We start from the raw sequence: 24,444 nt of genomic DNA, 5'->3' as shown, positions 1-24,444 counted from the left end.
CTGCTCAACCCTTCCAGAAAATGTCCAGAAGAGGCAAGTTTTTCTATAATTTATGGATGTCCTTCTTCAAAGAGTGATATATCTGGTGCTGAGAAAAGAGTAGTTTCAAGGATTCAAAACTGTTCTTGGCTCCCAAAGTGAAACAGCTTGGAGACCAGTTCTGAACCTGTCAGTTCTAATTACCTTCTTGGTTGCAAGGCAATTCAAGATGGAATTCTTAGCCTCTGTAGGGAAAGTAGTGTCTCAAGGGGATAGGCTACTCTTCAACAATCTAAACTTACTTCAGAGGTTTCTGAGATTTTGCTTAAACAACAAGCACATGCAATTCAGCCTGAGCGCATCCCTCTTTTCCAAAGTCTTTGTGACTGTCATTACAGCATTAAGGCATAAAATCATTTTCATTTTTCAGGATATCCTGGCACGAGACGTCTCCATTTGCTATCCCACTAAGCAATTGTCAGGTACATTCTGGAGCAATATGGATGGGTGATAAACCCAGAAAAGAGTTAGTTGATACTCAATGGTGTATCTTGGAGCACTCATCAATACGCAGCAAGGTTTTGTATGCCAGTCAAGAGACAGTGGTCTTTATCTGAAGAATCAAAGCAAAAAGTTTATTCAATTATGCAACACTTCAGCCAGGTCATATATGAGCCTTCTGGGGTCCCTTTCTCCAATAGTAGGCCTAACCAAGTGAGCGTAATGGCATCTCAGGATCCCTCAGCAGTCATTCTTGAATCAATACAGTCATCAAGATCTCAATCAACAGATCCTTATAACTCCGAGAGTCACAGTCTCACAGGTTGTTGCTTTTAAAGGGCAACCTGTACAAAGGTTTTACTCTAGGAGATGTGGTATGGAAGACTGTCACCACAGATGCCTTTCTCTCAGGTTCGAAAGCTCATCTAGATCAGATCTGCATTCAGAAAATTTGGCCAAAGTATATGAGGGAACATTTCCCAAATATACTGAAACTTATGGCAATTTATGAGGTGTTCAACCATATAGAGCCCCAGCTTCAGCACCAGTGCATGAAAGACTAGGTGGACAATACTTCAGTAGTGGCACATCTGAATCATCGGGGAGGCACTCACAGTGTGAAAATGACGAAGGTCATGGCCTCTCTTATGTCTTGGGTGCAATTGAACCTTCTGGGTTTTTTAGCAGTGTATAGTAAGGTGGATTTCCTAAGCAGACACCAGATCCTTCAAAGCGAGTGGTGTTTGGCCAAATTGACTTTCCAAATGATTGTCTATTGTTGGGGTCTTCCTGGCCAGTGTGAAGAACATGCAAGTTTAGAGGTTCCTATCTAGAGTACTTCATACTCTTGAGAGGATTGGAATGCCCTGTCTTGTTCCACTAACACTTAATCTGATGGCTTGTAGATTGAGAGTAGCCATTTGTAAAAGAAAGGTTCTCAGATACAGTTATGACAACCTTGCTTCAAGCAAGGAAAAAGAGCACTTCTACAGCCTACTTTCGTTCTCGGATGTTTTTACGGATTGGGCAGAAAAAAAAAAGAATTTCTCTAGTTCAGCTGCAGAACTGCTCAATTTTATTTACAGGAAGGTCTTGATAAAGCTCTTAATCTTAATAGCTTGAAGGTGCATCTTTCAGACTTAGCAGCTTTTTTAGGTTAGTTGGAATAATCAGGAGTGATGATCCCAACATAAAGAGTAAACAGGCATTGAGTACTGAGCATTGAGAGTACAGAATGAGACTTTCTTAGACTCATCTCTTCTCCTTTGTTTTACAAAAGACTACTTGTACTATGGGTTTAGCTGCCTGGCTATAAAATACATAGTGTCAGAATAGAAATCCCCATAAAACACCCCACTAAAACCTTGTTCAGTTAACTGCATTAAACTCCAAAGTTCCACTACTTCAGGCTTGTTATCATTATGAACGTTATTATGCAGGTAGCTACAGATAAATGCTAAACGTAAAGACATATAAATAAGGGAATGCCAGTTATGTATTTCTGAGCTCCTTTTGGAGCTGTATTATGTGTTCAGTGCTGGTATCCTAGAAGCGTTTCAGTGGTGATTTGCAAAGTGGAGGTCAGGGTACAGATCCTATCTAAGTAGGTAGATAACACTGATGGTTTAATTATAGTATTTTTATTATAGTGGCTAGTACCATAGGGCTAAGATTCTCCTTTAAAGAAATAGGTAGGTTGATTAAAAATCAGTTTATAAGTGACTAGTAACTAAAGATAACTACGTACACTGTTAAAAAATAGTTTAGATAGAAGTGTACTGTGCTGGATGAATATACTAAAACATCATGATATGTAACTACTAGTGATGTACCGAACTGTTCACTGGCGAATAGTTCCTGGCGAACATAGCGTGTTCGCGTTCGCCACGGCGGGCGAACACATGCGCGGTTCGATCCGGACCCTATTCATCATCATTGACTAAACTTTGACCCCGTGCCTCACAGTCAGCAGACACATTCCAGCCAATCAGCAGCAGACCCTCCCTTCCAGACCCTCCCACCTCCTGTACAGCATCCATTGTAGATTAATTCTGAAGCTGCATTCTTAGATAGAGGATGGAAAGTGTAGCTGCTGCTCATTTGATAGGGAAATGTATAGCTAGGCTAGTGTATTCAGTGTCCACTACAGTCCTGAAGGACTCATCTGATCTCTGCTGTAAGGACAGCACCCCAAAAAGCCCTTTTTAGGGCTAGAACATCAGTCTGTTTTTTTCTTTGTGTGTAATTGCACTAATTGCAGTTGCCTGCCAGCTTCTGTGTCAGGCTCACAGTGGATACTGTGCCCACTTGCCCAGTGCCACCACTCATATCTGGTGTCACAATAGCTTGCATTTAAAAAACAAAAAAAAATTTCACTCTAATAAATTGAATAGCAGTTAGTTGTCTGCAAGCATCTGTGTGTCAGGCCTACAGCGCGTACTCTGCCAACCTCTGCCAGTGCACAGTGCCATTCATATCTGGTGTCACAATAGCGTGCATTTAAAAACATTTTGTTTTCCACTTTTATAGATTGAATAGCAGTTAGTTGTCTGCAAGCGTCTGTGTGTCAGGCCAACAGCGTGTACTCTGCCAGTGCACAGTGCCACTCATATCTGGTGTCACAATAGCGTGCATTTAAAACCAAAAAACTTTTTTCACTGTTAAAGATTGAATAGCAGTTAGTTGTCTTCAAGTGGGTGTGTCAGGCCTACAGCGTGTACTCTGCCAACCTCTGAAAGTGCACATTGCCACTTATATCTGGTGTCACAATAGCGTGCATTTAAAACCAAAAAACTTTTGCCACTGTTATAGATTGAATAGCAGTTAGTTGTCTTCAAGCGGGTGTGTCAGGCCTACAGCGTGTACTCTGCCAACCTCTGCCAGTGCACATTGCCACTCATATCTGGTGTCACAATAGCGTGCATTTAAAACCAAAAAACTTTTTCCGCTGTTATACATTGAATAGCAGTTAGTTGTCTTCAAACGGGTGTCAGGCCTACAGCGTGTACTCTGCCAACCTCTGCAAGTGCACATTGCCACTAATATCTGGTGTCACAATAGCGTGCATTTAAAACCAAAAAACTTTTTTCACTGTTATAGATTGAATAGCAGTTAGTTGTCTTCAAGCGGGTGTGTCAGGCCTACAGCGTGTACTCTGCCAACCTCTGCCAGTGCACATTGCCACTCATATCTGGTGTCACAATAGCGTGCATTTAAAACCAAAAAACTTTTTCCGCTGTTATACATTGAATAGCAGTTAGTTGTCTTCAAACGGGTGTCAGGCCTACAGCGTGTACTCTGCCAACCTCTGCAAGTGCACATTGCCACTAATATCTGGTGTCACAATAGCGTGCATTTAAAACCAAAAAACTTTTTTCACTGTTATAGATTGAATAGCAGTTGCTTGTCTTCAAGCGGGTGTGTCAGGCCTACAGCGTGTACTCTGCCAACCTCTACAAGTGCACATTGCCACTTATATCTGGTGTCACACTAGCGTGCATTTAAAACCAAAAAATGTTTTTCACTGTTATAGATTGAATAGCAGTTAGTTGTCTTCAAGCGGGTGTGTCAGGCCTACAGCGTGTACTCTGCCAACCTCTGCAAGTGCACATTGCCACTAATATCTGGTGTCACAATAGCGTGCATTTAAAACCCAAAAACTTTTTTCACTGTTATAGATTGAATAGCAGTTAGTTGTCTTCAAGCGGGTGTCAGGCCTACAGCGTGTACTCTGCCAACCTCTGCAAGTGCACATTGCGACTAATATCTGGTGTCACAATAGCGTGCATTTAAAACCAAAAAACTTTTTTCACTGTTATAGATTGAATAGCAGTTACTTGTCTGCAAGCGGGTGTCAGGCCTACAGCGTGTACTCTGCCAACCTCTGCAAGTGCACATTGCCACTCATATCTGGTGTCACAATAGCGTGCATTTAAAACCCAAAAACTTTTTTCACTGTTATAGATTGAATAGCAGTTAGTTGTCTTCAAGCGGATGTGTCAGGCCTACAGCGTGTACTCTGCCAACCTCTGCAAGTGCACATTGCCACTCATATCTGGTGTCACAATAGAGTGCATTTAAAACCCAAAAACTTTTTTCACTGTTATAGATTGAATAGCAGTTAGTTGTCTTCAAGTGGGTGTGTCAGGCCTACAGCGTGTACTCTGCCAACCTCTGCCAGTGCACATTGCCACTCATATCTGGTGTCACAATAGCGTGCATTTAAAACCAAAAAACGTTTTCAACTGTTATACATTGAATAGCAGTTAGTTTTCTTCAAGCGGGTGTCAGGCCTACAGCGTGTACTCTGCCAACCTCTGCAAGTGCATATTGCCACTCATATCTGGTGTCACAATAGCGTGCATTTAAAACCAAAAAACTTTTTCCGCTGCTATACATTGAATAGCAGTTAGTTGTCTTCAAGCGGGTGTCAGGCCTACAGCGTGTACTCTGCCAACCTCTGCAAGTGCACATTGCCACTCATATCTGGTGTCACAATAGCGTTCATTTAAAACCAAAATACTTTTTTCACTGTTATAGATTGAATAGCAGTTACTTGTCAGCAAGTGGGTGTCAGGCCTACAGCGTGTACTCTGCCAACCTCTGCCAGTGCACATTGCCACTCATATCTGGTCTCACAATAGCTTGCACGCATAGTACCACTAATCCAAAAAATAATGACAGGCAGAGGCAGGCCACCCCGCAGGGGCCGTCGTGGTCGTGGTGCTGTGATTCCCTCTGCGCTAGAATAATGCCCAATTTTCAGAGGCCACGTACCCTGAACTTGAAAAGTTCTGAGGACATAGTTGACTGGCTAACACAGGACACCCAATCTTCTACAGCTTCCGCTTGGAACCTTGATGCACCATCCTCCTCCAGCTTAGCACCTCTCAAGATACCACTCACCCACCTGCCGCCACCACCAACACTAGCACCACAGCCGCTTCACTTTATCTGTCAGAGGAGTTATTTACACATCCGTTTGAAGATGCGCAACCATTATTGCCAGAGGATGTAGATAACAGGGATATGTCTCAGTCAGGCAGCATTACACACATGGACGTACGGTGTGATGATGATGATGTTGTACCCGCTGCTGCTTCCTTTGCTGAGTTGTCAGATACAAGTGAAGCGGTTGATGATGACAATGCGTCCATGGATGTCACGTGGGTGCCCGCTCGGCAAGAAGAAGAACAGGGTGAAAGTTCAGATGGGGAGACAGAGAGGAGGAGGAGATGAGTTGGAAGCAGGGGGAGGTCGTCGCAAGGAGCTAGTGGCACAGTCAGACAGCATGCATCGGCACCCGGGGTCAGCCCGACAGCACGCCAATCAACGCATGCTGTGTCCACCACCAGAATGCCGTAATTGCAGAGCTCAGCAGTGTGGCATTTGTTTTGTGTGTCTGCCTCTGACAACAGCGATGCCATTTGCAACCTGTGCCAAAAGAAACTGAGTCGTGGGAAGTCCAACACCCACCTAGGGACAACTGCTTTGCGTAGGCACATGATCGCACATCACAAACGCCTATGGAATCAACACATGAGTACAAGCAGCACACAAACTCAAAGCCGCCATCCTCCTCCTGGTCCAGCATCTTCAGCCACGTCAACCACTGCTGTCCTCCTTGCCCCCTCTCAACCATCCGCCACTCCGTCTCTCGCCTTGAGCAGTTCCCGCTCATCTGCCCACAGTCAGGTGTCTGTCAAGGACATGTTTGAGCGTAAGAAGCCAATGTCAGAACGTCACCCCCTTGCCCAGCGTCTGACAGCTGGCTTGTCTGAACTATTAGCCCGCCAGCTTTTACCATACAAGCTGGTGGAGTCTGAGGCGTTCAAAAAATTTGTGGCTATTGGGACACCGCAGTGGAAGGTACCCGGACAAAATTTCTTTTCGCAAAAGGCAATCCCTAACCTGTACTCGATTGTGCAAAAGGAAGTAATGGCATGTCTGGCACACAGTGTTGGGGCAAGGGTCCATCTGACCACTGATACCTGGTCTGCAAAGCATGGTTAGGGCAGGTATATCACCTACACTACGCATTGGGTAAACCTGCTGACGGCTGCCAAGCATGGAATGCGTGGCTCTGAAGAGGAGTTGGTGACACCGCCATGACTTGCAGGCAGGCCTGCTGCCACCTCCTCTACTCCTCCTACTCCATCCTCTTCCATAACCTCCTCGGCTGAGTCCTCTTCTGCTGCTGCATCTTGCAGCACATCAACAGCACCCCCCCGCTCTCCAGGTACTATTCCACATCCCGGATATGGCAGTGTCACGTCGTCTTGGGTTTGACTTGCTTGAAAGCAGCGAGTCACACCGGACAAGTACTCCTGTCCGCCCTGAACGCACAGGTGGAAAAGTGGCTGACTCCACAGCAACTGGATATCGGCAAAGTGGTTTGTGACAACTGAACAAATTTGTTGGCGGCATTGAAGTTGGGCAAGTTGACACATGTGCCGTGCATGGCACGTGTGTAATCTGATCGTACAACGCTTTGTGCATAAGTACACAGGCTTACAGGACGTCCTGAAGCAGGCCAGGAAGGTGTGTGGCCATTTCAGGCATTCCTACATGGCCATGGCGCACTTTGCAGATATCCAGTGGCGAAACAACATGCCAGTGATGCGCTTGATTTGCGACAGCCTGACACGTTGGAATTCAACACTCCTAATGTTCGACCGCCTGCTCCAACAAGAAAAAGCCGCTAATGAATATTTGTATGACCGGGGTGCTAGGACAGCCTCTGGGGAGCTGGGAATTTTTTTGCCACGTTAATGGACGCTCATGCGCAATGCCTGTAGGCTCATGCGTCCTTTTGAGGAGGTGACAAACCTAGTCAGTCGCACCGAAGGCACCATCAGCGACATCATACCATTTGTTTTCTTCCTGGAGCGTGCCCTGCAAAGAGTGCTGGATCAGGCCGTAGATGAGCGTAAAGAGGAAGAGGAAGCGTTGTGGTCACCATCACCACCAGAAACAGCCTTATCAGCATTGCTTGCTGGACCTGCGGCAACGCTGGAAGAGGATTGTGAGAAAGAGGAGTCAGAGGAGGAATGTGGCTTTGAGCAGGAGGAGGAAGACCAACCACAACAGGCATCCCAGGGTGCTCATTGTCACCTATCAACCTATCACCTAGGGACCCTCGTATAAAAAGGCTGAAGGAGAACGACCTGTACTGGGTGTCCACGCTACTAGACCCCCGGTATAAGCAGAAAGTGGCTGAAATGTTACCAAATTACAACAAGTCGGAAAGGATGCAGCATTTGCAAAATAAATTAAAAAGTATGCTTTACACAGCGTATAAGGGTGATGTCCACAGCACAACGGGAATCTAACAGGGGAAGAGGTGAAAGTAATCCTCCTCCTCCCATGACCATGCCGGCAAGGACAGGACATGCAAAGCTTTTTAAGTCCTACGCATCGCCACAGCCCTTCGGGATCCACCCTCAGAGAACGACTCGACCGACAGGTAGCAGACTACCTCGCCTTAACTGCAGATATCGACACTCTGAGGAGCGATGAACCCTTGACTACTGGGTGTGGAGGCTTGACCTGTGGCCTGAGCTATCCCAATTTTCGATAGAACTTCTGGCCTGCCCCGCTTCAAGTGTCCTGTCAGAAAGGACCTTCAGTGCAGCAGGAGGTATTGTCACTGAGAAGAGAAGTCGCCTAGGTCAAAAAAGTCTAGATAACCTCACCTTTATTAAGATGAATGAGGGATGGATCCCGAAGGGACTGACAGTGGGCGATACATTCAACTAAAAAAGGCCTGATGAGATGAGCTGCCTTGGGCTAAAAATGGTGACCCTATGTAGGAGGAACAGTCCCTATTCTGCTCTGTGTCAGTGTGTATCAGGGTCCCTGAGGACAGGTGTCAATCCATATCTGCCAAATGACCCTATGTAGGGGGAACAGTACCTATTCTGCTCTGTGTCAGTGTGTATCAGGGTCCCTGAGGACAGGTGTCAATCCATATCTGCCAAGTGACCCTATGTAGGGGGAACAGTCCCTATTCTGCTCTGTGTCAGTGTGTATCAGGGATCCTTAGGATAGGTGTCAATCCATATCTGCCAAGTGACCCTATGTAGGGGGAACAGTCCCTATTCTGCTCTGTGTCAGTGTGTATCAGGGTCCCTGAGGACAGGTGTCAATCCATATCTGCCAAGTGACCCTATGTAGGGGGAACAGTCCCTATTCTGCTCTGTGTCAGTGTGTATCAGGGTCCCTGAGGACAGGTGTCAATCCATATCTGCCAAGTGACCCTATGTAGGGGGGGACAGTCCCTATTCTGCTCTGTGTCAGTGTGTATCAGGGTCTCTGAGGACAGGTGTCAATCCATATCTGCCAAGTGACCCTATGTAGGGGGAACAGTCCCTATTCTGCTCTGTGTCAGTGTGTATCAGGGTCCCTGAGGACAGGTGTCAATCCATATCTGCCAAATGACCCTATGTAGGGGGAACAGTCCCTATTCTGCTCTGTGTCAGTGTGTATCAGGGTCCCTGAGGACAGGTGTCAATCCATATCTGCCAAGTGACCCTATGTAGGGGGAACAGTCCCTATTCTGCTCTGTGTCAGTGTCTATCAGGGTCTCTGAGGACAGGTGTCAATCCATATGTCAAGGTGTAAATATGTCATATGTCAGGTGTCAATCCATATCCATTGTGATTTAGGAATGTTACGTGATTTATGCCCTTTATGGATTAAAACCAGACTCTCCATCAACTGTGTAATTTTCCGTGGGAGTTTTGCCATGGATCCCCCTCCGGCATGCCACAGTCCAGGTGTTAGTCCCCTTGAAACAACTTTTCCATCACTATTGTGGCCAGAAAGAGTCCCTGTGGGTTTTAAAATTTGCCTGCCCATTGAAGTCTATGGCAGTTCGCCCGGTTCGGCGGTTCGCGAACCGAAAATGTTATGTTCGCGACATCACTAGTAACTACCTTGTATGGGAGTAGTATCTAGAGGTAACTGTGTACCGTATACCCACAAGAGGAGATTTCATTATGTAGTTAAATAAATGGGTTAATTGAATCAAGATGTATAATGCTTGGGAGCACTGTATACTTAAAAAAAAAAAGAAAAAAAAAACTAATGAAATGTGACTACTGTTTTCACTGTTTCTCAGGGAACGGTAACTAAGGTTGGCTATAGACCAGGTTGGCTATAAGGTTGGCTATAGACCAAGATCCTACTAAGTTTTTGTTACTACATTCCACAAATTTAGATTGTTTAATATATTGTCAGGCTTTACACCGTCCGCACCTGAATAGGCCCTTCAATGGTTGAAGCCATGTTTTGGATGGTTGTGCCGGTTTCAAGTGGCTATGCACCAGACGGTCGTGTAGGTTCTGTGATCGTCGGGGAGTGATGCTTGGGAACTGGAAACGTTGGAAAGCCTGCTTCAAGATCCTATTAGGATAACCTTGTTGTTTAAAGCGTGTTCTCAAAGTTTTGGCTTCCTCAAGAAAGATTGCTTCATTGGAACAATTTCTTTTGGCCCTTTGGTATTGTCCGTAAGGGATACCCACCTTCAATTTATATGGGTGGTGGCTTTGCAAGTTAAGGAGATTGTTGCAGGATGTAGGTTTTCTCTACAGTTCCGTTTCTATCTCACCTCCCGGTGTTAATCGAATTGTAGGGTCAAGAAATTCCAGATGGTCTTCACTGATGACATGGGTGAGTTTCAAGCCGATGTTATTATTATTAAGTTGGGATACCATTTCTTCAAATGTGGAAATTGATGATGTCTTGGTTTCCTGGACAGGCCTAATGTACCGATGCCAGCTGAGGATAAGTTGATTATACCCTGTTGATGTAGTTTCTATCTGTATGGTAGTTTCCCACCTCCCTAATTACAGATTGGCATAACTAGGGGCACATGCTGTTCCCATGGCTGTTCCCCTAGTTTGAAGGTAGTACACACAATTAAAAAAAAACTAAGAAATTATGAGTGAGTATAAACTCCAATAGTTCCATGAGAGGTTTTCTGTGAAGTTTTGAATTTCTTAGATTTTTCCAGAAAAAATACCGTGACTTTTAAGCCGACATCATGCAGGATATTATTATGTAGCGAAACCACGTCAAGACTAGGGATAAGGGTGTAAGGTGGTACTATAAGATTCTCTAGCATCAATAGGGTTTGTTTTGTATCCTGTAAAAAGAGGGTAGTTCAATGACTAGAGGGTGTAGTACTTTTTCCATAAACTTGCTCGCTTGTTCAGTAAGGGAGTTGTTACCACAAACTATATTTGTCGCGTTCTTATGAATTTTCAGTAGGCACTAGAAGGTAGCTACTGTTAGTCTATTGTTGGATAGAAGAAATCTAACTTTGTTTTGAGTAATTATTTCTTCATCTCTGGCTTTGTTTAGCATTTGTTTTTGTTCCTGCAGATATTGGGTAGTAGGGTCCCCTTGAAGTTTTTAGTAATACGAAGTATCCCAGAGGTGGATCATACACATATCTATGTATCTTTCTTTCTCCATCATTACAATATTGCCCCATTTATCTGAGGGTTTAATAACTAGATTTTTGTTGCCACTCTTAGTTCTTGTAGAGCTTGATTCTCTATGGGAGATAAGTTGCAGGTCATAGGTGTTTGTGCAATGTTCAATTGTTCAATTTTGTCCGTAGTTAATTCAACAAATAGGTCTATGTTGATGATCTTTAAAGTTTGGAGTATACCAACTTTGAGGTTTCAAATCAGTCAGGGCGGAGGGGGGTCTTTTTCTTGATCTTCCAGTAGTGTTAGTAATGTACTGACATGTTGATAATCCTTGGGTTCGATTCCGATCTCTTTTGCCATTTGGATGTCTTCCTTCTAATGAACGGCGCTTAGTGCCAGTTTACACCCAAAGAGATTTGAATCCTTGAGCCAGTTGAATTTGTCTACTCTAGGGGTAGGAACAAAAGATAGACCTTTATTTAGTAGTGTTAAATGTGAAGCAGTGAGATAAAACTTGGAGAGATTTATCACTTTGTTTTCTGAGTTGTTTAGATGAACTATTTGTTCTGTCTGTCCCTATTTACTCTGTATCCCCATTTGTTCCTATCTATCAGTCTGGGTTTTTGAGAGTTCTGCCAGGCCTGATCTAAAAAAGGACCTGCTCGAGATTGAGATTCAGGGTTACTTTGTGGAGGTATATTGAGAATTGTTACCGATTTTTCAGGGTTTCTTAAGATACCTTTATTTTGTAGGTTTGAACTGTCTGTTTTTAGATAAAGACCTACCTCTGGGTCTATTGCCTGTAGGTTCGGAATCAGACCAGTCTGTATTGTCTGAAAAAGAGGAGTTTCTGCTGTTATAACGTTTTCTTGGTCGTCCCTTTGTTTTGAAAATATTGCCTTCACTGAAGTCGTGATGGTCCCGTTGAAAGTTATAGTGTTTTTTTCTCCCTGATGTTTTTGGTAAAGCTTTCTAGATTTTGTTGTAATTTGGACTCCATCTGTTTAAAATCTGTATTTTGTTGGAATTCTTTCACCAATGTAATTTGTTCCTTTAGTTTCTGGTTGGTTATTTCAAACTGTTCTTGTTCTAATGTGATTAGATTGCATTAACTTGAAGGAACAGTCTAATAAGATATTGTTCCATCCAGTTAGTTTATCTTCAGTATTGACTTTTTCTGCCTAGTGGGCAATTGCCGCGATCTAATATTTTAAGTAAACTTACCGGTCACCCAGGCGTAATGACTATTGAAATTTGCAGTCTTATTCTAATTGGGGGGACCAACATTACAGCAGGCAGGCTTTCTGCTTAAGGGGTGCTCTTGAAAGCCCATTAGATCCACTCTTTTAGATAGGATCTGTACCCTGACTTTCTTTTTCGCAAATCGCTACCTTAACGCTTCTGTTCATACCAGTACTGGATATAATATACAGCTCCTGATCATTAGGAGCTCGTAAAATACATAACGGACATACCTTTTTCTATGTGTTTTTTACAGTTAGCGTTTATCTCAATCTGCCTCCATAATAACGTCTAGTTACCCACTGTTAGATTTGTAGCTCAGCTCCTATGTACATACCTATTTTTAGGCTGCTAGTTTGTAACGGCTGCACACAACGAGAGTCTCTCTAAAATAACAGTTGAGTAACTTAACACTCCTCTAGGCAGCCCAGATGTTACATGACAAGATACTAGTTATACACTTTATGATACTTTATTTGCAACAAGAGCCAGAACATTTTGATATGCTTTAAACTCATAAATCATATGACTTAAAAAACTGCCCATCTTTCTAATTTCAGTAGAGTTTGTGCCTCATTGGCACAGCATACAAGGACTGCTTCTCCAATTTTAATAATAATTGCTTTATCTCTCTCTTCTTCGTATTTTATTATGAATCATTACATTAAATGTTACGTTTTAAAAATAAGACTCTATTCAGACATCACTTTTCTATCTCTCCGGTGACACCTGCTGGCAGTGCCCCATTTTTTGTTTTGTATTTTGTATTTTTCTTTGTTTCCATTTTTTCATTCTACTATATTTTTAACGCATGTTTCAATTTGCGGGGCAATTGTTTGTAGCCAGGTTTTGCTAAAGGCAGTTAGGGCTGCGATAAGAATGTTATTTTAGGTATTGTTTGGATTTTGGCAAATAGTTCAGGAATAGTTGCAACAGGTATAGTTCTGGGGCCTGTGGAAGATTCATTTTTGCAATTTGTCGAATAAGTTTATTGGCTTTCGTCCAAAATACTTCTAAGCCTGGGCATGACCACCATATGTGGAACACATTGTTTGCATCTCCAGGAGGCATCTGATTTTAGTAAGGTCAATATGTTGAATTTTTTGGGGCACTAAGTACCAGCCTTGATATTACTTGATATTTTGATGTGTGTCATACAAAACGTGAATTTCTTGTTAGCCGTAAGGTTTTGCAACCATTGTTTGTCAGTTAATGTTTATTTTGAAGGTTTTTTTCCCATGCTAAGATAAAGGAAGGTTTGGGGATGAATTTTTGCTGATATTCACTGTACCGGAGCTCCAATACCCAGCATAAATATCTCCTTTGTATAATCCGTGTAGCTGAGTAAGCAATCAAATATTCAAGGTAAAATCACCCCAGTAACTGGACGACACACAGTTCTGGGAGTCAACTGATTTTTAGTCAGCCACAGCTGGCTTTTATGCAACTACCCATGCAAGGGGTTTCTTGAATCATATTCCAGAGGCATTTCCAATGGACATGAAAGGGGACAAGGGACAAGTAAACAGTTCACAGACTCCTCTTCTGTGTCTGAGAGATAATTAAGTAAGAACAACTCTTTAATTCAATTATCTCTCCGGTACAGAAAATATACAATATCTGCAAACACCATAAAACACATTTTAATATTTCTAAACCCCACAAAAGTCACATCACTGAGCTGGGATCTGAGCGCCCACTTTGTCAAAATATCACTCAGATCGATGGCTCTGCCTCATATCCTATACCTCTTCCGCACGATTCCAATATCACTCCCTAACAAACTGATCAAATTAATGCAATCGGTTATTAATGCACACGTCTGGAAACGAAAGCCCCCAAGAGTAGCCCAGCGCAACCTAGGCTTCCCCTTCACCAAAGGGGGCCTGCGCCTACCAGACATCAAAACCTACTATAGAGCCACATCTCTAGCACAGGGCGTACACATCCTGAGGCTTAAGGATAGCTCCCAAAAGCCTCTGTGGCTAACACTGGAGGATGCCTACCTGCACCCACACAACACGTCCCGCATATTGTGGACCAGTGCCCCCGCCAAACCTGATGGGGCGTACCTATCACACTGCTCCTGTTTCCTGCTGAGCTCATGGCGGACTTGGAGCCACCTGATTGTGGACCCGCACCTGCTCTTCAGCGAAGCACCGCCATGACCATTTTCTCCCCAGACCTACCCACAGCGAGCTGGATAGCCAGGGGCATATATAAAGTAAAGGACCTACTGGAGGGAGGCAAGATCCAAATGTTCCCTGATCTCCAGCGAAAATTTTCCCTTCCCCAAAGGGACATGTACCTCTATCTTAGAACAAAAAACATATTGCTACCCCATACGAGCAAGAACAAACAAACTGCCGAAAGACCTACCCCTGCTAACCACTCAGGTCCTCTCTACTAAACTAGGGAAACCCCTGTCCATGTGCTACAATGCCCTTCTGGAAGGTCAATCAGGTGAAGTAAGATCCTATATGATGCAATGGGAGGGAGAGATAGGCAACCAACTGACATTGGCACAATGGTATGAGGCAATGACAAACACGAAGAATCCTTCCAAGAGCCTTTCACTATGGGAGGCATACTGCAAAATAACCATGAGATGGTACCTAGTACCGCACAAACTAGCACATATTTACAAGGGTTCCTCTGGGCTCTGCTGGCATTGTGAGGGGGATGCGGGTACCATGCTACACATGTTTTGGGAATGTCAGGCATTAGGAACATTCTGGAAACAGATACAGGGCCTTGTTGTGAACACTACCGGCTGTCCAGCTTTGCAGCTATGGAGAGGAGGAGTAAAAGGGGTCAAGGAACATTAGAATAGCAACATTGAATGCTCAAGGGATTAATTCACCGCAAAAGAGATCACTGGTATATCACTTTTTAAAACAATCAAACACAGATATGTGCTCTCCAAGAGACTCACTGGATAACAGGTGAGGAGAAAAGAATGATGTTTAAGGATTTACCGCTGATATTTAGTGCAGCCTTGGAGAGCAAGAAAAAGAGGAGTGGCAATCCTCTTTTCATGAAGTACCGGTATATCCCCGGACATAATATATCAGGAAAGTGATTTGGAAGCTAGACAGGGCCGGTGCGTCCATAAGGCGGCACAGGCGGCCGCCTTAGGGCGCACCGGCTCTGGGGGCGCAAAATTCCAGTGACCGGCAGGAGGGAAGTGCTCCCTCCTGCCTGGTCACCTCCTGGATCCCCGGAGCGGCGCTGAAGTTCATTAGGAGGCGGCGAGGGAGCTCTCTGATCTCTCTGACCGGCTCCCTCGCGCGCCTTTTGCTGATGCCGCGGGAACCGGAATATGACGTCATATTCCGGCTCCCGCGGCATCAGAAAACAGCCTGCGAGGGAGCCGGTCAGAGAGATCAGAGAGCTCCCTCGCCGCCTCCTAATGAACTTCAGCCGCACGCCTCCCAGCAGCCCCACTGGACCACCAATGAAAGACCCACGCCAGCACTCCAGGTAGGGAGGCTGGGTGGGAAATTTAAATTTAATTTAGATAATTAATTACTGTGTGTGCATGTGAGTGTGAGTGTGTATGTCAGTGTGTGTGTCTGTCAGTGTGTGTGTGTGTGTCTGTCAGTGTGTGTGTGTGTGTGTGTGTGTGTCTGTCAGTGTGTGTGTGCATGTGAGTATGTGTGTCTGTCAGTGTGTGTGTGTTCGAGTATGTATTTTTCTGTAAGCCTGTCTGTATGTATGTATCTGTATGACGGTATGCCTCTGTATGCATGTATGTCTTTATATGCATGTATATCTCTGCTTGTATGTCTCTGACTGTATGTGTCTGTATGTCTCTGTATGATTATTTCTGTCTTTGTATGACAGTGTACCTGTATGACTTTGACTGTGTGACTGAAAAATGATGCCTGTGTGCCTGTGGCTTGGGAGGAAAGACACCCAGGTGAAGATGCATTTTTTTTTTTTTTAATGAGGGTTGGGGGCGCCAAAATGCATCTTCGCCTGTGTAACTAAAAATCCTAGCACCGGCCCTGAAGCTAGATATGTGATTTTGACTTGTAGGATTGGTATTGAGATTTTTACTTTGGTTAATCTCTTTGTACCAAATGAATCTCCAGTTAAGTTTATAAAGAAGATGCTTTTTAACCCCTTAAGGACCAAACTTCTGGAATAAAAGGGAATCATGTCATGTGTCCTTAAGGGGTTAAGATTGACAGAATAAAACAAGGAAGTGTGCTACTTATGGGGGGATTTTAACTGTACAATGGACCAAAAGCTAGATAAAAATATGCACATCTAGGAAAACAGGTAGGAATGTGATTAACAATGCAATAAGGCTGAGGGAACTTATAAGGGGTAAGTGGATATGTGGAGGATTAAACACCCCAAGGTTCTAGACTACACTTGCTTTTCGAAAACTTACTTAAGTTATTCAAGGATAGATATGATATTTGGAGAAAGGCACTTATCTAAGCTAATTAAAAAAATAGATATCAGAACCCTAGTGTAGTCAGACCACAATCCTGTTGTGTTGAAACTAAAGGAAATGCAAACAAGGGGACGTAACAACTGGAGGATAAACAGTCTTTTGCTAAATTAAGAGGATTATCAACAACAATTGAAAAAAATAACAGAGAATTTCTTTAAGTAAAATTGGGATAGAGAGGTTGCTGCCCCCATGACATGGGGTGCGTATAAATGTGTGATTAGAGGTGCATTGATCAAAATGGGAGCTAGAGAAAAGAAGAAAAATCCATATGGATTAGCAGATTACTACATAAAACTTGAGGAGCGAACTAGACAAAACAAACTTAACCCACATAGGGAGATAGCACAAAAAATAGTGGAGGTGGAAAAAACATAAAAGATTTACTTATGGATAGAGTTAACAGAGGCTTAGAACGTCTTAATAGAAAATTATACTATCGAGGGAATACGGTTAATAAAAAACAGATTTAAAAAAATAAAAACAAAGAAAAACATTACGGTAATAAGGTCAAAGAACGAGATACTACTGACTCCGGAAAATAATTTTATTACCAATTATATAACTTTCAAACTAAACCTACTCCAGTACAAATAACAGAGTATTTGGTTAAAATAAATCTACCTCATTTAACAGAAAATCTATCTAAAATATTAAATATAAAGATCTCAGAGAATGAGGTAGAAATGGCCATAGACAAGATGAAGGAGGGGAAATCACCAGTCCTGGATGGATTTAATAATCTGTTTTATAAAATAACGAAAGATGTTATAAATAGACCCCTGACTAAAGCATTTAACGCGATAGCGGAAAGGAAAGAGGTACCTAAAGAATTATTGCAAGCAAATATTCTAACAATACCGAAAGAAGGGAAAGACCCCGGATTGATTAGTAATTATCGGCCTATCTTGCTTATTAATACCGATATTAAAAAATATTCTGCAGTATTGGCAGAACGGTTAAAACAGGTTGTTTCCACACTGATCCATCCGGACCAGGTGAGCTTCGTACCTGGAAGATCATCCATGAATAAGGTCAGGAGATTGATAGACATTCTGGACGTCTTTGGATGAAAAGGCGTTCGACAGGGTTGGGTGGGGTTTCCTCACAGAAGATTTAAGGAAATTTGGTTTGAATGGGTGGATGTTGAAGGCCATTATGGCCTTGTATTCAGCTCCAACTGCAAGGGTACTTTAGGGGGGCTTCAGCTCCGACTGGTTCGGTCTGGCAAATGGAACCAGGCAAGGTTGTCCGCTCTCCCAGATTCTACATATAATGTCACTGGAACCACTGGCTTCTCAGATTAGAGATAATAATAGGATTAAAGGGTTCAGAACAAATTGAAACTGAACCTTTATGCAGATGATGTGATAATGACCTTAGAAGAGCCTGAAAATTCTTTGGAAGAAAAGGTTAGGGTCATAGAAAAATTCTCTGAGGTGTCCAGTTATAAGTAAAATTTTAACAAAACAACAGCTTTAATAAACAATGTTTCGGTTCAAACTAAAGAGCTATTGGAAAATAAATATAGATTTGTTTGGACATCAAGTATGAAATATTTGAGCACAATGATATCCTCGGATCCAAATAAAATAATGGAAGAAAATTTCTTAACTCTTCTTAAACAAACGTCTAAACAGTTGAAAGAATGGGGAGAGATGGAATTCTCATCCTGGGGAAGAATAAACATTTTAAGATCATATGTCCTCCCCAGATGGCTATATCTCTTTTGTATAGTACCACTTTCTGTCCCCAATAGCTAGCTATCTATGATTCAGGCTGCATTTAGGAACTTTGTATGGCGTAGTAAAAAACCGAGGTTAAAATTAGATTGTCTTAAATTGAGACCTGCCCAAGGGGGTCTGTCTATGCCAGATATTTATGAATATCATAACGCAAGCATGCTGATGCATGCATTTATGACACAAAAGGAATCATCAAGAGAAGAAAACTGATACAAGGTGGAAAAAGACCTAACACAACAGAAAGACTTAGTGTAAGGATTCTGGACAACAGAAGCATCAAAAAAGGTGTTTAATTATGGGGCACATTTTACCTAATTGGCAGAAATTTAGGAAGAAAACTAAGTTAAACAACAAAGTCCTAATAAATACGTCTCTGGGAAACTTAGCGAATAAGAACTTAAAGGAGAAATTTTAACTTCTTTACGAATAAAAGGATATTAGGAAACATCTATGCCTAGAACCCAAAGAAATAATTACAAAGATACAAATAATCCAAAAAAAGACTGAATCAAAAGGTATGCTAGCGTTATGTAAAGATCTGCTAAGATTGTGGGAGAAAATAAGCCCAACCAATGCCGCAGAGAAATGTGAAAAGGACATACAAGTTAAAATCACTCAAAAAGAATTAATAAGAGCTTTTCAAAAAGTTTGTAAATCAGTAAGATGCCTGAATTTAACAGAGATGCAATTTAAGATCAATAACCGTATTTACCTGGTTCTGTCACGTTTAAACATTTGTTATGAAGGAACACAACTGCAGATTTCGTATAGTTTGAATATTTATTAAAGAAAGTAAAAGGTAAAGACTTTAATTCCACTTTACAGGTACTGTAGCATTAAGTAATAAACGATAAATGAAGTCCACAGTTACATGCACTGTAGCTTTAAGGAGTAAACGGAACTGAAGCAGCAAGAGTCCTTTAGTAGTATTAATTAATTAGATGATAAGAAGTTACAATAGCTGTTCCATAGACTTTAACTGAAGAAAGATAGATGCAGCTAACTGAGACAAGTATGTGTTGAAGTTAGCTGTAACGGTTGGCTTTAACGAAGGACTTTGGAGACAGGAAATAACAGCTTTAGATGCAACGTTTATCAGAGAAGTTTTACTTAGCTTCCGGCTTATAGAACACTGGTTCCCGAGATTCCTCAGAGGCAGATTATCCTGCATGGATAGAGTTCAGCTTTAGCCGTGGATGAGGAAAGGTGAAGGGAACTTTGCAGAGTCTTTCAGTCCGGTCTGGTAGCAGAGGCTTTCACAACGAAGTTGTAGCCGGGTTGTGAGTAAGGAACGTAGTTCAATAATCCAGCCCTGATCAGCTGGTGCAGTCAGATTAAATAGGGAGACCGAGTCATGAAGAGGTGTGGCTAAGCTCCGTGGAACCAGGAAGTAAGGGGATATTATAGTTAAGGCATGACAGTATCCCCTCCTTAATGAGCAACCTCTGGGTGCTATTGACTTGGTTTAGAAGGGTAGCGTTTGTGAAACTGGGAAACTAATTTGTCAGCATGAACGTCAGAGGAGTTTTCCCATGTATCTTCATCAACTCCATATCCTTTCCATCTGATGAGATATTGTAAGGAGCCACGATGGAACCTTGAATCCAGTATACTTTGAATCTCGTATTCTTCTTCACCCTGGACCAATATGGGATCAGGAGAAGTAGTGAGATTTCTTTGGAAAGGGTCAGGATGATGAGGCTTCAACAAGGACAATTGATTGGATCTTTGGCATACAGAACAAGATTTGACATAAGATTCGATAGTTTGGTCTTGACGAGGCCACCAACAGTATCTTTTAGACAATTCAAGGGTCCTTTTCATATCTGGATGACCTGCCAGAGGAGAATCATGAATTAATTCAAGTATTTTAATCCTGAAGGAGGGAGGCACGTAAATCCGGTCTTTGAAATAGTAGAGACCGTTTTTCTTAGATAATTTCATTGATTTAGGAAGTTCAAGAGCATCTTCACTGAGACCTTTAATGTCGTCAATAAGAGAAGATAAGATTCCAATGACTTTAGGCGAAGGAGGTACTTGAGGAGTTTTGTGTTGAGAAAGGACAGCTCCAATTGCAAATTCCGAAGCATCCGTTTCAAGGACATAAGGATATGAAGGATTTGGAAGTTGAAGGATAGGAGCTGTTGTAAACTTTCTCTTTAATTCACCAATGATTGTAGGAGGAGGAGACTCCAGTTCGGTGTCAGAACAACATGAGGTTTTAGCTAGTTCTTTCGTAGACTGAAGAATTGGAATACGTTGCAAGCATGTTTTCTTGCAATAATCAGAATCAAATGCAAGAGAGAAGGGAAACCATGAGATTTGAGGGTTGTGGTTCCTTAACCAGTTGATCCCCAATATAATAGGAAAAAATGGTGATGAGATGACATCAAATATAAGACTTTCCGTATGAGTATGATTGATGGTTACTTTTAGAGGGATGGATTCATGAAGTATTGGTCCCGATGAGATGAGGGACCCGTCAATCACTTTAACAGGTACAGAAGTTCTTTTACGAACACAAGGAATTTTATTCTTTGTTACAAAGGCTGAGTCGATGAATACTCCATTTGCACCGGAATCGATAACAGCCTTGGTTATGATTCTTTTATTGTCCCACTGTAATACAAGAACGATAGGGGACATTTGAGTATTTGCTGTAGAGGGAAGTACACTTAGGATGGAAGAGGCATGAGACTGCCTTCTGCCTTTTGTCCGTTTCAATGAAGGACAATCAGAGACTGAATGAACTTGAGAGGCACAATACATGCAGAGGTTTAACATACGTCTTCGATTTTTCTCTTCAGGAGTGAGGGGACTTCTTATTATCCCTATTTCCATAGGTTCGATTGGTTCAGATGGGTTGTCAGGAGGCTTTGGAGCCCCTAGTTCCATAGGTTCACTTGTTAAGGAAGTCTTTTCTGGAGCTTTTGAGGGAGTGAAAGGTTTGCGGTCTTTTGAAAGAAAAAGAGACTTTTCGGCCTTTCTTTCTCTTAATCTTCTGTCAATGCTGATTGATAGGCGAATTAGAGCGTTCAAATTAGTAGGGAGTTCTGTTCTAGATAATTCATCTTTTACAGCTTCCGATAAACCAATTCGAAACTGGTTGCGCAATGTGATGTCATTCCATTGCGTTTCTATAGCCCATCTTTTGAATTCAGCAATGTAATCTTCAACGGGTCTATTTCTTTGCTGTAGTGTTCTGATTGTTAAATCAGCTGTAGCTTGTTTGTTAGGATCTTCATAGAGAAGAGACATGGCTTCAAAAAATTCATCCAGTGAATCTAAGATGGGGTCATCGTTTTCCAGAAAGGAATGAGCCCATGACATAGGTTCACCTCTTAGAAAGGAAATAACCGAACAAACTTTAGTTCTTTCTGTAGGGTAGGATCGAGGTTTCAAAGCAATTAACAATTTGCAAGAGTTGAGGAACTCCCTGTATCTGGAACGATCTCCATAGAACTTTTCAGGGTTACACACAGCAGGATCACTAGCCGAGTGCAGAGTAGTATGAGGAGTATGAGTTTGTAAATCTCTGATATAAGTGAGAAGTCTTTCGTTAGTAACTTGCAGGTCTTGCACACTTTGGGCTAGTGCATTAACTCTTTGATTCAACGTAGTTATAGTAGAATCGAAATCTGCTGGATCCATTACAATGGCTGGATTATTCTGTCACGTTTAAACATTTGTTATGAAGGAACACAACTGCAGATTTCGTATAGTTTGAATATTTATTAAAGAAAGTAAAAGGTAAAGACTTTAATTCCACTTTACAGGTACTGTAGCATTAAGTAATAAACGATAAATGAAGTCCACAGTTACATGCACTGTAGCTTTAAGGAGTAAACGGAACTGAAGCAGCAAGAGTCCTTTAGTAGTATTAATTAATTAGATGATAAGAAGTTACAATAGCTGTTCCATAGACTTTAACTGAAGAAAGATAGATGCAGCTAACTGAGACAAGTATGTGTTGAAGTTAGCTGTAACGGTTGGCTTTAACGAAGGACTTTGGAGACAGGAAATAACAGCTTTAGATGCAACGTTTATCAGAGAAGTTTTACTTAGCTTCCGGCTTATAGAACACTGGTTCCCGAGATTCCTCAGAGGCAGATTATCCTGCATGGATAGAGTTCAGCTTTAGCCGTGGATGAGGAAAGGTGAAGGGAACTTTGCAGAGTCTTTCAGTCCGGTCTGGTAGCAGAGGCTTTCACAACGAAGTTGTAGCCGGGTTGTGAGTAAGGAACGTAGTTCAATAATCCAGCCCTGATCAGCTGGTGCAGTCAGATTAAATAGGGAGACCGAGTCATGAAGAGGTGTGGCTAAGCTCCGTGGAACCAGGAAGTAAGGGGATATTATAGTTAAGGCATGACAGGTTCCTAGTCGTCTAAACAGGATGTGGTCTGGCCACACTGATAGGTGTTGGAGATGTGAATCGCAGAAAGACGATTTATTACATATCTGGTGGAAATGTAAACCGATTCAGAGGTTTTGGGGACAGATTAAGGATAAAAGCCAAGCAATAAGTAACATCAAACTCCCATCAAAGCCAGAATCCTATTTACTACATTTAAATTTTCCAAAAATGCCTAAAGCAGAGTATGACAAAGTGGTACATATTTTGCTGGCGGCAAAGATCAGTATAGCTAGGAAATGGAAATCCTGTATTCCGCCATCATGGATCGAGGTTAAAAATCAACTCCTCTTCCAATTAAATATGGAAAAAGGAATAGAAAAGTACCAAAACTTTACTCTGAAGAGGAATTATAAATGGGACCTATGGATAGAATCAATCCCTGAGTAAGCATGATAACTAAATACCCTAGAAAGAGTGATGATATTAAATCTCTCTAGGAGCTGCCCTGACAGACATGTATGTAGTTTTATATGTTCTTCCCTCTCAGTAAAAAGGAAAGGAGCATATTGGGAATGTGTGATCTTATGGAAGAGTGGAGTGTTTTTAAATTGACTGTTCAGCATGACCATATGTTTTGTACGGTCGATTTTTTTCTATATCTGTTTTTGTATCTTTTTTTTCAATAATAGTCAAAAAATAATTCAAGAATAAATAAATGGAAAAAAAAACTACCTGTGAATTAAAAAGTAGAATAACAGACATTTATTGGTCACAAATTAATTGCATTGCACACATCCCAACTGTCTCTAGGTAGGAAAAGGACTATTTTGGGCATAGATCCCTCTGTCCCATCCTAATGTATTTCTTTTCCCATGTTGTTGGTGTGTGAGTGTATAATAGAGCTCCACAGCAACAATACTCACATTAATGTGTTTAGAACTCATTAAAGCTCACCCCTTTATGTACACATTTTGTAGACTTGTGCATGGTGAAAAACATTTGATTCAGCCTAATTGATTTTTCTACAAAAAACTTTTTTCTAAAATTAGTTTGTGTGGTTTGAAATTCTTTCAAATGGAATTTCAGCTCAAACTAATTTTGGCCACGCAAATGATTTAAGAATACATTTAGAGGAACCAAATGGGCAAGAATATGGGCCAAACAGTGTACTACGAAACATTCATATTATGTATATATTTTGCAGTACACTGATAGGTGCATGTTTGCTCCATTTGGTTCACAGATCAAGTGACGAGAAGTAACAATTACAGGGAAAAAAGGTGGAGTAGGGAAAAATCAATTAAAAAAAAAAATATTTCTTTATATGTCTTTATTAGTATATTAAAAAAAAATATATATATATATATATATATATATATTAAAAAAAAACTTTTACTGCTCCTTCTTTTTCCCCTCTGTTGGTCACTTCTCACTTGATCTGTGAATAAAATTTATATTTAATTACTGTCCCCAAACCATCAATCATCTTTTATTTTGTCGCCACAGACAGAACTCCAAACCACAAAACAAACAAAATGTATCACCCAAAGTCTGTTTCTGAGTTCTGGATTTTCGATGAATCGCTGATCACATAAAATTCGGAGGAATTACAATTTGTTTAAAACTGAATAAAGAAGTGTCAACATGAAAGAAATCAGTTCTAGAAGATTTAGGTTTGGTGTTTTAATTTACATTATTTTTCATCTGCCGTCTATTTCA

The 24,444-nt window shown here is 41.8% G+C and overlaps 1 long non-coding RNA gene across 1 annotated transcript; it reads left to right on the top strand.

The window, feature by feature from the left end:
* Positions 1-9,983: 9,983 nt before the first annotated feature.
* Positions 9,984-24,392, top strand: LOC134596566 (uncharacterized). Its single transcript, XR_010090335.1, has 3 exons — positions 9,984-10,056; positions 10,115-10,152; positions 24,232-24,392. It is a non-coding gene; the product is annotated as an uncharacterized LOC134596566 (long non-coding RNA).
* Positions 24,393-24,444: the final 52 nt, after the last annotated feature.

Source organism: Pelobates fuscus, chromosome 1, assembly GCF_036172605.1.
Source record: "Pelobates fuscus isolate aPelFus1 chromosome 1, aPelFus1.pri, whole genome shotgun sequence".
Classification (NCBI taxonomy): Eukaryota; Metazoa; Chordata; class Amphibia; order Anura; family Pelobatidae; genus Pelobates; species Pelobates fuscus.
Note: the sequence above shows the minus strand (reverse complement) of the source record. Positions and strands in the feature narration are given on the sequence as shown.